The sequence below is a fragment of the Hibiscus syriacus genome, unplaced genomic scaffold (assembly GCF_006381635.1).
Source record: "Hibiscus syriacus cultivar Baekdansim isolate YM2019G1 unplaced genomic scaffold, ASM638163v2 tig00111149_pilon, whole genome shotgun sequence".
NCBI classification, from domain to species: Eukaryota; Viridiplantae; Streptophyta; class Magnoliopsida; order Malvales; family Malvaceae; genus Hibiscus; species Hibiscus syriacus.
Genome location: NW_024062998.1, coordinates 304,909 through 319,269, shown reverse-complemented (window position 1 = coordinate 319,269; position 14,361 = coordinate 304,909). Strand labels below are relative to the sequence as shown.

At 37.5% G+C, this 14,361-nt stretch overlaps 1 pseudogene; it reads right to left on the bottom strand.

Moving 5' to 3' along the window:
• Positions 1-71: 71 nt before the first annotated feature.
• LOC120154704 lies at positions 72-3,214 on the bottom strand (annotated as a pseudogene).
• Between the last annotated feature and the right edge of the window lie 11,147 nt (positions 3,215-14,361).

Sequence of the window (14,361 nt, the reverse complement as noted above, 5' to 3'; positions counted from 1 at the left end):
GGAAAAGTAAAGTGAAAGCAACATGTGATGACACGTTAATCATACTAAAACACTTACAATTTCTTTTTCTAAAAGAAATAATGGAAATTTAAGCACTTTTTTTCTTCACCTCTTGATATTGTCAGCAAAATATTGCAATGCCCTTGCCTTATAGCTCATCCTGCACCCAAAAGGACAAAAAATTAGACCAATATGCATAATGTACACTACATGGCTAATAATTTTCGATGGACGAATATATAACTTACATGTTGTACTTCATCTTCCTCAGCACCGTCTTTGATCGAGTCCGACTTGGTATCAGAATCGGACTCGCTTCCTTCAGCATCACCGGTATCATCATCCTCGTCCTCGGCCTGAAAGGAGGTTAGTTAACACCATGAAAACAAGAAGAATATAGGAAACGGTGAGATCATGTTCTTAGAAGGGCATTTCGTATGCTTACATCGGAATCAATAGGATCATCCTTCGATTCCTGGACATCACGTTTGATTAGTTGGGAAGAAAATTCAATAATCGACAAATGAGACACTTCCTAGTTAAAAATAATACCTCTTCCTCTTTCTTTTTCTTTTTCTCTTCCTCCTCGAATGCTGCCTTCTCGGCCTGCAAAAAGGCAATAACATAACCCACATTCATATGACAAAGCCAACTATGACATATATATTCATTCAAAATACAGAGATGCACATACATCCTTCTGCTTGCCCCATGTTTCTTCAGCTAGTTTCTTGGCATACTCCGCATCATCGGCAACTAAGATGTTATCAAACAGTGTTCCGGATTTCACCTGACAAACGACAAACATTTATCTTGTTATAGTTGAAAAATAGCACCGAATAGTGAAACCGGGGGAATAGAAAGAAAGAAGCAAGAGAATACCTGCCACAGCTCAATACCAACATACTTCAAGTTGGGGAAAACATAGAGATCGGGATCATCCTTGAAATCTGTGGGTCGTAAGAAAACATGGTAATAAGTAACCCTAAAATAATGTTGTTAAGAACAAAAAGAAAAAGGCTTGAGAGGAAAGGAATAGCAATAACCAGGGTTGTCAATCATTGGTGCCTTCCACTTTCCCTTGAAGTTAGGGTTCTTGATTTTCTGCAGACAGGAAACTTTGTTTACATATACTGATTCGAAAAACAATATTAACATGCTGCATGCAGATAAGGATTTCACAAACCTTGGGCTCCCACGGGCCCTTGTATTCAGGATTGGGAATGGTTGGGACTGTCCATTCACCATCTTCTTCTTCATCCCAGTCTTCAGGCTGGTGCAGATGATTTTAACATTAATCATTACTATAAAAGAAGGCATACAACTTCATAACAAAAGCATCCTAAAGAATTAAATGACTACCTTCTTAGCATCAGGGTCTGGAATCTCTTTGGGATGTCATCATATCCCTATAGTAATCAATCCACTAGAGATTAGCTTGCCTATGCATTTTCAGGTAGTATATAGAAAGATCATAAGAGAATGGAGGAAGGGGAAAGAAGGTTATTACCTCGGGCTTCTTATCCTCGGGATCAGGGATGAATTCCTTGTCATCCCAATCTTCAGGCTGCCCATGATGCAAATCACTTAGGTTGTACTAAAATTTCTATGACAATAAAATAAACCAAAACGACATCGATTGAAACTAGGTTCGGCCAATTACCTTTTTGGCCTCAGGATCCTTGATTTTCTTTGGTGGGAGAAGATCCCAATCGGTGTACAAGCTACCAGTTTGTTTCTCAACATTATCAATAAGGATGCTGTAGGTAGCATCCGGACGGAGAATGAACGTATAAACGTGAGTGAGTTGGTCAGTCTCACAAGGAACTTCCTTTTTGATCAAGTGGTTTGTCCCGTTGTAGGTAAGAATAGCATGCACTTTCTTGGTGCTATAGCCGCAGATATCAGGCCCAAACATGATGCTGCAACCAACCAAAATAACAAAAAATCAGTATATCAATAAAAAATAATATCATTTAGAGATACGAGTAGGTTGAATCATGGGATGCAACAACCTGTATGGGGTTTCACCACCAAATTTCTTCTGGTCAATGTCACCGCTGATCAACTTCATGTAGCCGCCACCACAATCAAGCTTCTGCTCATGCTTGACAGAAAATTGGAACACTAGAGTCTTATCCTTGTTGTTGACTTCTGGGAACTCAGCTGAAATAGCATAGAACCTGTAGTCTTCACTAGTTTGAATACCTGTACAAAATGAAAAGCAATTAGTAACTAACTAGAAACAAAGTGTTAAAAGGGTAGCTTTACGAGAAAAATCCCAGAAGGTTACCTCTGTCATTAGGATCTCCGTTCCATTTTCCAGAAGTGTAATTCCACTCCCCGGCCATGCTATCATCTCTTTTCCAGTCAGATATCACCCACCGTCTTTCCCATCCCTCTTCAGTTTCACAAACCGGGAAAAAAAGAGCAAAGTTAGCTAAAAATAAATGAAAATATACTAGTTGAAAACAGTGAAACGTAAAAGAAGGTACAGTTAAAACAAAAGCTTCCTTTTCATGATTCGTTGTAATTTTTCAAAAATGGCTACAGAATCGTAGGAATATAACTAGGCATAGTACAGTATAGTATGTACTGTTTCTGCTTGACTCTTTGATTTTAAAATTATTTCTGTCTAAGAATACACAAACACTTACTCGATTATCAAAATACAATACATAAAAAATAAAAGCCAAATAATAATATTCATTATTATTCCATTTTGATTTCCTCTAAAGCTAAAACAAATTGAAACGCTAGATACTGTAGCATTCACAGCCATTTCTTGAACTAATAAAACCACGTTTAAAATACTAACTACATCTACGAATCAAATACGCAGATCTAATCGAATTAATTGAATTTTCGAACCTAATTAAGCATTTGGGTAAAGAAACAAATTAAAAACAACCGGAACGCCTACTTGAACACATAAAAATCACTGATTAGTTCAAATTAGACCAAAATGAAACATCATAAATCTCTATAAAACAGATTAAAACGACGAAAGCAAGCCGATCAAGAGGTTCACATACAACGGGCAGATTAAGTGACAGAAAGAGGAGGAACGATGAGTCAAGAAAGGATTTACCGTCAAAGCGTTCTTCGAAGAATACTTTAGCAGATGCAGTGGCTGCGAGGGATACAAAGACTGCGTAGAGCAAAATAGGGTTTCTCTTGTGAGTTGTCATGGGAAGGTGCAGAGTGGGAAGGGAGAGTGATGAGAATATCCGTTTATATAGCGGTCGTTGAACTCACTGGTTTTGGGACGGCACGGTGAAAAAATGACGTGGATCGAAGTAGATTATTTGAGCCAATGGATAAACGACGCGTCATTTAGTTATTGACGTGGCGAGAAACTATTGGGAAGCAATTTGACATGACATCTACGAGGGAGTTTAGGGGTTATATTCCGGAGTTTCGGTTGTTTGGACGGTGTTAAACGTGGCAACTGTTTAGTGGCCTATGTTAGAGGGGGTCCACCTACGAGTTAATTTGTGCCTTTTCCCATTTATAAAGGGTAAATTACGAGTTTTGTACCTAAATTATTAACTTTAGTCTGTTTTAGTCCTTAAACTTTCAATTTTTTAAAACTATACATAAAGTTTAGTTTTTGATTCATTTTAATACCCCTTTCAAAATTAATGTTAAGTTTTAAAAAAATGGAAAGTTTAGGTACTAAAAATGATAAAAAAAAATGATAGTTTAGGTACTAAACGCGTTAAGTTTTGAACGGAAGGTACTAAAATGAAACAAAAACTAAACTTTATATAAAATTTTGAAAAAATTAAAAGTTTATGTACTCAAACAGATCAAAATTGAGAGTTTATATATTAAATGCATAGTTTACCCTATTATAAAACATAAATCAAGCGTTTCCAGTAATTTAAAAGTTATTGTTGATATATTGAGGTCTCGAGTTTCAACACTAGATATATAGAGGTGTACAAATATCCAATATCACATGATAAAGATGCTACCTTATACTCGCTCCATATTAATAAAATAATATATATATATTTATTAAAATTCAAACTAAATTTTATTCAAATATTTATTAAGCCGTTTATTGAAGAGATACTCATATGAGAAAATCGCCTCAGTGACCAAAAAAAAGTTATAATATACGATTTTAACCAATTTTTTTTGGATTTGCCAAAATGACCAACAAAATCGCAACGCGAAATAAAAATCGCAACGCGATCCCCAGAATCGCAAATCAGTTTCCAGAATCGCAAATCAGTTTCCAAAATCGCAACGCGATTCTTGAAAATCGCGATGCGATAGTACAAATTCGCATTGCGATTTTCCATAATCGCAACGCGAATATGAAAATCGCAACGCGAACACATAAATCGCAACGCGTATCCGTAAATCGCAACGTGTATCCGTAAATCGCAACGCGTATGGGTAAATCGCAATGCGTATCCGTATATCGCAACGCGTATCCGTAAATCGCAACGATAATACATAAAATCGCAACGCGTATCCGTAAATCGCAACGCGATATTTAAAGCGCCATTATAATCGCTACGCGTATTTTATTTTCAAATTACAAAAAGAATATTAAGACAAAATCCCGTAATCGCAACTCATAACCTAAAACCTAAAATCACAACTCAGTCCCATCTCCATCTCTCACTCTCTACGGCGAAGAAATCCGTCCCCATCTCCGAAGATTTCCGTCCCCATCTCCGGCGAAATCCCTCACAACCATTCACGGTCAGAAATCCCTCACAATATTCAGAAATGGAAAATCAACCTCCGAGGGTTAGTTTTTTTAATTATTTTATTTTGAAATGTTTGCATTATTGTAGGTTTTTCATATTGAAACTGATGATAAGTTTACTGGTCATTTCAATAATAGATTAACCATTTCACTTAGATTTCATTTCGCGTTACGATTCTGTCGTTGCGATTTTCATTTCGCGTTGCTATTCTCTCGTTGCGATTTTCAAGTTAGTATTTGTCTTTGTCTTTGTTCTGTCTTTTGGTTGAAGTAATGCAATCCATTCAAGTTTCAATTTGCAGAAGAGTCGCAACGAGATAAATGAAAATCGCAACGAGAGAATGACTGTCGCAACGAGAGAATCGCAACGCGAAATGAAAATCGCAACGAGAGAATCGCAACGCGAAACCAAAATCGCATTGCGATTTTCATTTCGCGTTGCGATTCTCTCGTTGCGATTTTCATTTCGCGTTGCGATTCTCTCGTTGCGATTGTCATCTCGCGTTGCGATTCTCTCGTTGCGATTTTCATTTCAACCAAAAGACAAAACAGTGTTGCAAATTTTAGTTTCAAGAATAAACTACTACTTTTTATGTTTATTGTTTTTGGTATATCTTCACAGTGTAGTTTTTGGTATATCTAACTTGGTATGTTTATTGTTTTTGTAGAAATTTTTTTCGGCTCAATTGACCTTGAGAAATAAAGTCAGCCTGGCAACTACAATTGCAAAGAAGCTTTCACCTGCTCAAAGACAATTGTTTGAGGAAACCTGCTTCGGGCCATGGCTGAGAGTACAGCATCCGGGTGGAGATGCTAATTTGACCCATTTGTGGCTTCAGACCATGACATCAAATCTACCCGACAGTATACAACGTGGTGAGGAAGAGATATGGTTTCATTTTCCACCAGCGTATACTTGCTTTGGGCGGAAGGAGTTCTGCTTAATCACTGGTCTACGATTCGGACACGATGATGTAGGCCGGTACACTCGTCATATCGCCCGCCCATCATGGTTATCCCGGGTTTTTCCGGATGAGTCAATGGAGAAGCCGAACCTACATGTCGACGACCTGAAGAAATTATTTAATAAGAAAGCTGGTTTCACTCGGATGGAAGACGTCGATGTTGTCCGAGTATGCCTTCTACTACTTGTGTATGCCGGCTTTTTAGGCAGAGAGGCCAGACAACCTATTCATCGGGAGCTAATAATATTGGTAGAGGACCTGAATGCATGGAATCTGTTTCCGTGGGGTTCGTATATATGGAAAGCTACCTGGACTAAGTTGTCGTCTGCCTTTGATGACCGCAAAAGTTTGCGGGGCGATGGGTCCAAATACACTTTGTCAGGCTTTGTTTGGGCCTTTAAGGTAAGAATTTCTATATAATGTTTCTAAAATTATAATTAATTATTTAACAATTACTAATTTTGTTATTATATTGTTTGTAGATTTGGATATTCGAGGCTTTCCCCAGCATGCGTACATATGCAATAAAAACGTCAAATGATATTCCCAGGGCTATTTCCTGGAAGAGGAAAACTCTGTTGGATTGGGAAGACTTAATACCATATGCCACAATAAATAATGTAAGTTAACACAAATACTTTCATATAATATATAAACAAGTTATTAATAGTAGACGTTTAACTTTGTTTGAGTTTTTATATTTTAGGAGGCCAACATTCCATTACAAAGACTGACACCCACGGAGGAAGAGCTTGCCACTGATTGGTGGCAAGCTAGTCAGAATTTTTTTGATGGCACGGATGATGAGCAGCATCCACTTCCTCCAATTCGAGAGCCATCACCTCACCTAGAGCCATCACCCGATCGACCCGACTATACATCTCTAGAACGAGAGCCATCACCTATCCCGTCACATCATCGAGCCTCTTCTCCACCATCACCTCATGATAGGCGACCGGCAAAGATGCCATGACTCCTATCTCCCTGTTCTCCACCTCCACCTCAACGGGATGAGTCAAGGGAGTTACGTGATGAGGTCAATGCCTTGCGTGAGGAGATCGGTACTCTACGCGATAACGATGGTGCATGGCGTGTGGAGGTGTCAACTTTACGTGGTGAGGTTGCCGCTCTACGTGAGATGATAGTATCGTTGCAGAATGAGGTTCATACTCTACGCAACGAGGTAAGTTTAAGATTTTCCATATTTAACTTAATGATAAATTTACTCGTAATTTCACTTAGATTAGCCATTTCACTTAGATTGCTTAGTAAATTTATTCGGTTGCTGCCAATTCTGCTAAACTGTGTATTCTTTAACACTGTGAAATAGTATTTGTCTTTGTTTTGTCTTTTGGTTGAAAGTAAATTTGTTCGGTTGCTGCCAATTCTGCTAAACTGTGTATTCTTTAACACTGTGAAATATATTTGTCTTTGTTTTGTCTTTTGGTTGAAAGTAAATTTGTTCGGTTGCTGCCAATTCTGCTAAACTGTGTATTCTTTAACACTGTGAAATAGTATTTGTCTTTGTTTTGTCTTTTGGTTGAAAGTAAATTTGTTCGGTTGCTGCCAATTCTGCTAAACTGTGTATTCTTTAACACTGTGAAATAGTATTTGTCTTTGTTTTGTCTTTTGGTTGAAAGTAAATTTATCCATTCAAGTTTCAATTTGCAGAAGAAGAAATAGTTTACTTTCGCAACACGAAACTTAAAATCGCAACGCGAAACCAAAATCGCAACGCGAAATGAAAATCGCAACGACAGAATCGCAACGCGAAACCAAAATCGCAACGACAAGATCGCAACGCGAAACCAAAATCGCATTGCGATTTTCATTTCGCGTTGCGATTCTTTCGTTGCGATTTTCATTTCGCATTGCGATTCTGTCGTTGCGATTTTCATTTCGCGTTGCGATTTTAAGTTTCGTGTTGCGAAAGTAAACTATTTCTTCTTCTGCAAATTGAAACTTGAATGGATTGCATTACTTCAACCAATAGACAAAACAAAGACAAATACTAACTTCAGGGTATTAGTTTGAAACATATTTTTCTTTGTTATCTGATGCATTTTGTGAACTATGATAGAATAATGACTTGGGTGAATACAATGCAAGTTTGAAACATATTTGTCTTTGTTTTCACTGTTTAAATATCATGTCTGTTTATTTACTGATTTTGTATTTAATTATTTAGCGGCCCGATAGAGTGGATGCTTTACGTCGGGTTATGCTTGCACGACGGAGTTCACGCATCAGACAGCGTGCACGTGCTATTAAGTCTCCGTACACCCCAATAGTGCGAAGACACCGCAAGAAGAAGCCCGACTCGCCTGTCATCCCTCAAGAGTCCACTCCTATCGTTGAAGAGGCCCCCCATATCATTCCTCGAGAGTCCCCTCCCACCGTTCAAGAGGCCACTGTCATCATTGAAGAGGTCCCTCCCACCATTCAAGAGCCCGATTCACATGGTGTCATATGTAGGCTTCTTGAGAAACCCTCTGACGTGCCGGACATGATGGATTCAAGTTGGCTCTCGTATGAGTTACCGGCCAGTACCATACCGGTATCTGAAGAGGAGAGGGAACAACTACCGGACACAATTTTGGATAACACCCTTTGGGCTAAGACCGCAGTTGATTTTTATCTACATGAGCGGAGCAAGGGGTGTTTCACTGACATATGCAAGCTCACCGATGATATCTTTTTGTTGCTTGAACGGCCTTGGTGGGGCGTATTATTAGGGGTCGAAGACAATGGCTATTTCGATGGGGGGGTAAGTCTTATATTTTTCTTATATTTCAATTTGATTAATTTTTTTTTTAAATTTATGTAAGTCACTAATATATGTCTTTTTTTGTAAAACAGCATATCGATGCGTGGGTGACACGTCTTCTAATAATAAGAAAACTTAAGAAAAATAAAAATATACGATATACAATAATGCCGACGTCTTTTCACGCCGTTCACTTGAAGAATGCACGAGATGAATCATTTGATTTGGGCAATGGACAAGCTAAACTTTATCCTGCATGGTGGGAGGTCGATAAGGTTAGTATTTATTTTAGATTGAGTTTAAAGGTTTTATGAAATAAGTGCGCAAATGAATGAATTATTACTTATGATTGCAGGTGTTTATCCCTGTTTTGGAACGTAAACATTGGATTCTCGTCGAGCTTCAGCTCCCATCCCTTAAGACAATAGTGTATGACAGCATGATAAATTACATATCATTGGCTGATTTAAGAGATGTTATTAAGGGATGGAGCTCTCATTTGGCTAAATTCTTGGATGCGATCAATTATTGGACTCGTTCTGGAAACAAGAAGCCAAAGAAGCTCAATATTACAGTTATTAGAGACGAGACCGCGCCACAACAAACGAGCGGAGCCAGAGGAGATTGTGGTCCTCTCGTATGCTTGGCGTTGGAGCGTTTGACGACGGGAAGCATCAAGTATCTACCTCCCACCGATAGAGATAAAGCTGCAGTAGGCTTGTGGTTTCGGCATTATATGGCTAAATCGATATATACGAGACGCTGCCTACCTGCATCCGCGTTATAAAAATGTCCATAAACAATTGGTAAGTTTATATACTTATAAATGAAAATGTTTGGTTAAGTAACTAGAATTCAATAATTTGCGTAGAAAGTGTTGTTTGAACAAATGTTTGGTTTCTGCAGGTTAATCTCAGAAGTGAACTGCGTGAAAATGATGTCGAGCTGCAAAAGTTGATTCAATAGTTTAATTGATTGTTTTTGATTGTTTAATTGATTTGTAAAAGTTGATTCAATAGTAGATGATCGGAAATAAGAATTATTGCTTATTTTTTGATTGTTTAATTGATTTGTAAAAGATGATTTGTAAAAGTTGATTTGTGTAATTGATGCGAACATAATTCTTATTTGTGCTTGTTTAATTGATTGAAATGTAATGGTTGATTTTGTTGATTTCAATCTGCATTATGTTGAAGGCAAAAATGACTATCGCAATGCGAAATGAAAATCGCAATGCGAAATGAAAATCGCAACGAGAGAATCGCAATGCGAAATGAAAATCGCAATGCGGAAATGAAAATCGCAATGCGTTTATAATTTCGCATTGCGATTATCTCGTTGCGATTTTCATTTCGCATTGCGATTTTCATTTCGCATTGCGATTCTTTCGTTGCGATTTCATTTCGCATTGCGATTTTCATTTCGCATTGCGATTTTCATTTCGCATTGCGATTTTAATTTCGCATTGCGATTCTGTCGTTGCGATTTTCATTTCGCATTGCGATTTTCATTTCGCATTGCGATTCTCTCGTTGCGATTTTCATTTCGCATTGCGATTTTCATTTCGCATTGCGATTCTCTCGTTGCGATTTTCATTTCCGCATTGCGATTTTCATGTTGGGATTTTCATTTCGCGTTGCGATTGTATTTTCCGTGTTGCGATAGTCAAATGCATGCCTAATAGTGATAACAACTGAATAACAAGAGTTGGTTAAGTCAAAATGGTTGGCCTGAGTCATTAATTCAACTGAAAATGTTAAAAGTTCACACATAAAATCCACATAATACAACGTTTGCATTTAAAAATCACCTAAGTTAACAGTCTCAAAAGGTGAAGCCAATCGTGATTGGGATTTTAAAGATGATTGCCTTTTGCTTGACACCATATGAGCTTTGGATTTTGATGAGGATCCATATTTTGGTAGAGGAAAAGATGATTTTGATGGCACTGGTGATCCACATGTCAACCTTGTATGACCACTTTCCTTGCACCGACTACATGTCGATCTCTTCTTCTCTTCACCCTTAGACGGTATACGATCGTGACTTTTGGTCGGCCAGGTAGCCTTCTGTCCATGGCTGGTGGCAAAACTGTTTGTAAGTCATCTGGTATGTCCCACTCAGAAGGATGTGGAATAGGGTAGACAATCTCGGCATAAGTCTGTCGATAAACTTATGTAGTGTAGCAATCCATAGCGTATGCGCTTGAATCATCTTGGTTTAAATGAAGAGCAACTTTTATAACATGGCCACACGGATAACCAGATGTTTGCCATTTCATACAACTACACGTCTTTGCATTTAGATCGACTAGCCCATTTAAGTTATTATCCAGTACTTGAAACAAAGTGTTTGAACATGGTTCAACTCTCCATGACGTTGACTTCACAACACGTTTCGTTATCTTTTTTCAGTCCATGGTGTAACACGATGTTCCAATGTTCCTGTAAATTTAAATAAACAATACTTAGTAAAATATATAAATATGATAAGTTACGAATTCAAAGAAATAATACCTGCATGGTTTCTTTTCTTGTAGTACCACTGTTGAATAGAGGCTCGAAAAAACTCCATTAACATAGTAATGGGTAATTTCCGGGAATGACGACTTAGAGCGTTGATTGATTCTGCACTATTAGACGTCATGAAACCATATATTGCTCCAAGTTGATGTACTCTTGACCATCTTTCAAACCCGACATCTTCTAGTGTTTGAGCACACTGAGGCAAAACACGTCTTAAACAATTTATATGCTTATTGAAATCCACTTCCCGATAAGCTTTTACAGCCTTCCAGTATGTCCATTTGTGCTTTTTTATACCAGCAGACCTTGATTTTAGATTTCTATACAAATGAACACCACAAAGTCCATGAAAAGCATCTGGGAAACACCTTCTAACAGCGTTGTCAATTGAGTTTGCCCTATCGGATATGATTGTCAGATTGCTAATAGGACCTATGCAATCCCTAAGATGCCCCATAAACCATGTCCATGAATCAGAGGTTTCAGATTTGCCAACCCCGTAAGCTATTGGCAATATCCCATTGTTAGCATCCATGGCTACTGCTAATAAGTTTACTCCAAGGTATCGACCTTTCAAATGTGCTCCGTCAACTATAATAACTGGGCGCATGCAAGTAATAAACGAACGAATCTACAAAATAATATACACAAGAAATATAATCATTTAAATGTGAAATGCATGTAACTAACAAAAATGAGTCAACAAAATTATATTGATTTACTAACCGTAGCACCAATGGCGATAAACAGCAACTCAAAGCGTCCATCTCTATCTGTTTGATATGAGTTACCGACCCAGGATTTTTCAGCTTTAAATTGTGACAATAAGCCGGCAGTTGGGCAAACGATGCTTCTGGCGACCCCCTCAACAATTCCAAGGCATAACATTTGGCTCTCCAAGCTTGAGAATATGATATACTAATCTTGAACCGAGCATTCATGTCAGTCATAATTTCATGTCCCCGATATACCCTGCCATTCAAAAACATTAACTCAGCCAGAAAACCACCCAACACCTTTTTGTTTGCCTGTCTATGGTGAGGAAAAACTTGGGTTCTTGAACATGTATGTTTATCAATAAAAGTCCTAACTTGAAACATTTTACAATCTTTTATTCTCTTTGCAATCATACGCCACGTACAGTTTTTGTCAATCATACACCTTGTTTCGAAACGATCTTTGCTTGATTTGTTAACTTTTAGTTGATAGCCATCTTCCACACATTTCGTATATAAAGCTATCTTCAAGTCTTCCTTTGTATCAAAACAATCATCTTTCTTGATACGAATAACTTTTGTGTAACAATCAACTGCTTTCTTTATCAACTCTTCTTCCGGTATCTGAAGTAATTCTGGCATATTCCAGTTATACGCCCGTGGCATTTTCTTTTCTTCGGGGACTTTTTCTTCTTCTTTTTCTTCTTCAGGATTATATGAATTACAGAATGGATGTTCAACATGTTCATTCACAGTCGTAACTTCCTCCTCATTATCATCAACATTACATTCTTCGGCAACGGCTGTTTCATCATCAAAATTCGGGTATTGACCAATATCAATATCATTACACGCATGGTCTGTTTCTTCTTCTGAAACATCATCAAAATCCGTGTATGACCAATATCAAAGTCCGGATATTGACCAAGACCAAATTTCGAATACTGACTAGTACTCACAATTTTTTCTGTTGGCTCATCATCGTCTAACTGGTCAATACGAAAACCGGAATTTGGTGCTGAAAGTTGATTGGGATTTGGATTAGAGAAAGGTTGTGGGTTTTGAGAAAAACTTAGTTGATTACTACCCGCTACTGACCCAACAATACTACTTCTAGGTTCAACAACATACAATGTAACATCATCTTGTGAAACACTAATGTAAGCAATGAATCGTTCAACATCTTCATTGTCGGTTAACAAATAAACTTTACCATTTCTCTGATAAGATAGCCTAAATCCACTTAGGGGCTCTAAATTCAATTTATTTGAAACACGTAGCATTAGAGTTTCATAAGTTAACTTTTGTAAAGACAATTTTAGTTGAAGATTCATGGGTAAAGGCATATATTGTAAAACACCATGAACATTATCCCATGACCCTCCAAAACACAAATCTATCCAAACATGATCAACATTAGATGATTTCATGGTTGTAAATTAATTTACTAAACAGACGAGCTGCGAAACTAAAACCTGTTGCCGGATTGGGAAGGATGTCGTTGGATATAGGAACGGATGTCGCCGGAGAGAGTGATAGATGGAGATGGAATGAGTTGCGATTTAGGGATTTAGTTTATGATTTCAGTGTTATATACCCAAAATTTCAGTGTTGTGATTTACAGATTCTCGTTGCGATTTACGGATTATCGTTGCGATTTACAGATTCTCGTTGCGATTTACGGATTATCGTTGCGATTTACGGATACGCGTTGCGATTTACGGATTATCGTTGCGATTTACGGATACGCGTTGCGATTTACGGATACGCATTGCGATTTACGGATACGCGTTGCGATTTACGGATACACGTTGCGGTTTACGGATACGCGTTGCGATTTACGGATACGCGTTGCGATATACGGATACGCATTGCGATTTACCCATACGCGTTGCGATTTACGGATACACGTTGCGATTTACGGATACGCGTTGCGATTTATGTGTTCGCGTTGCGATTTTCATATTCGCGTTGCGATTATGGAAAATCGCAATGCGAATTTGTACTATCGCATCGCGATTTTCAAGAATCGCGTTGCGATTTTGGAAACTGATTTGCGATTCTGGGGATCGCGTTGCGATTTTTATTTCGCGTTGCGAATTTGTTGGTCATTTTGGCAAATCCAAAAAAAGTTGGTTAAAATCGTATATTATAACTTTTTTTTGGTCACTGAGGCGATTTTCTCTACTCATATTTATATTATGAACGCATTTTCATTTAAATTTAAATTATTAATTCAAATTATAACCAAATGAACTCAAATAATTTTCATTTTCATCTCAAATATAGTTTATCGCTCCCCTCAATTATTCACATTCATCCTTAAACTATTAATTTTAGTACTCCGTTCAAAATTTAACATTAAATTTTGATTTTTTTTTTAAAGTTTAAGTATTAAAACAGACTAAAATTTATAGTTTATGTACTAAACACGTTACGTTTTTAACAACTGGTACTAAAATGAAACAAAAACTAAACATAAAGTATGATTTTGAAGAAAAAAATCTAAAATGGACGAAAATTAATAGTTTAAGTACTAAATGCGTAGTTTACCCATAAAAAAGACGTTAATTTAAATGTAAAGATGGACGGCTTAATATGAAATGCTGAAGATTTTATGATTATGATAATGAAGGTACAACCTTTGATTTTCAGAAAG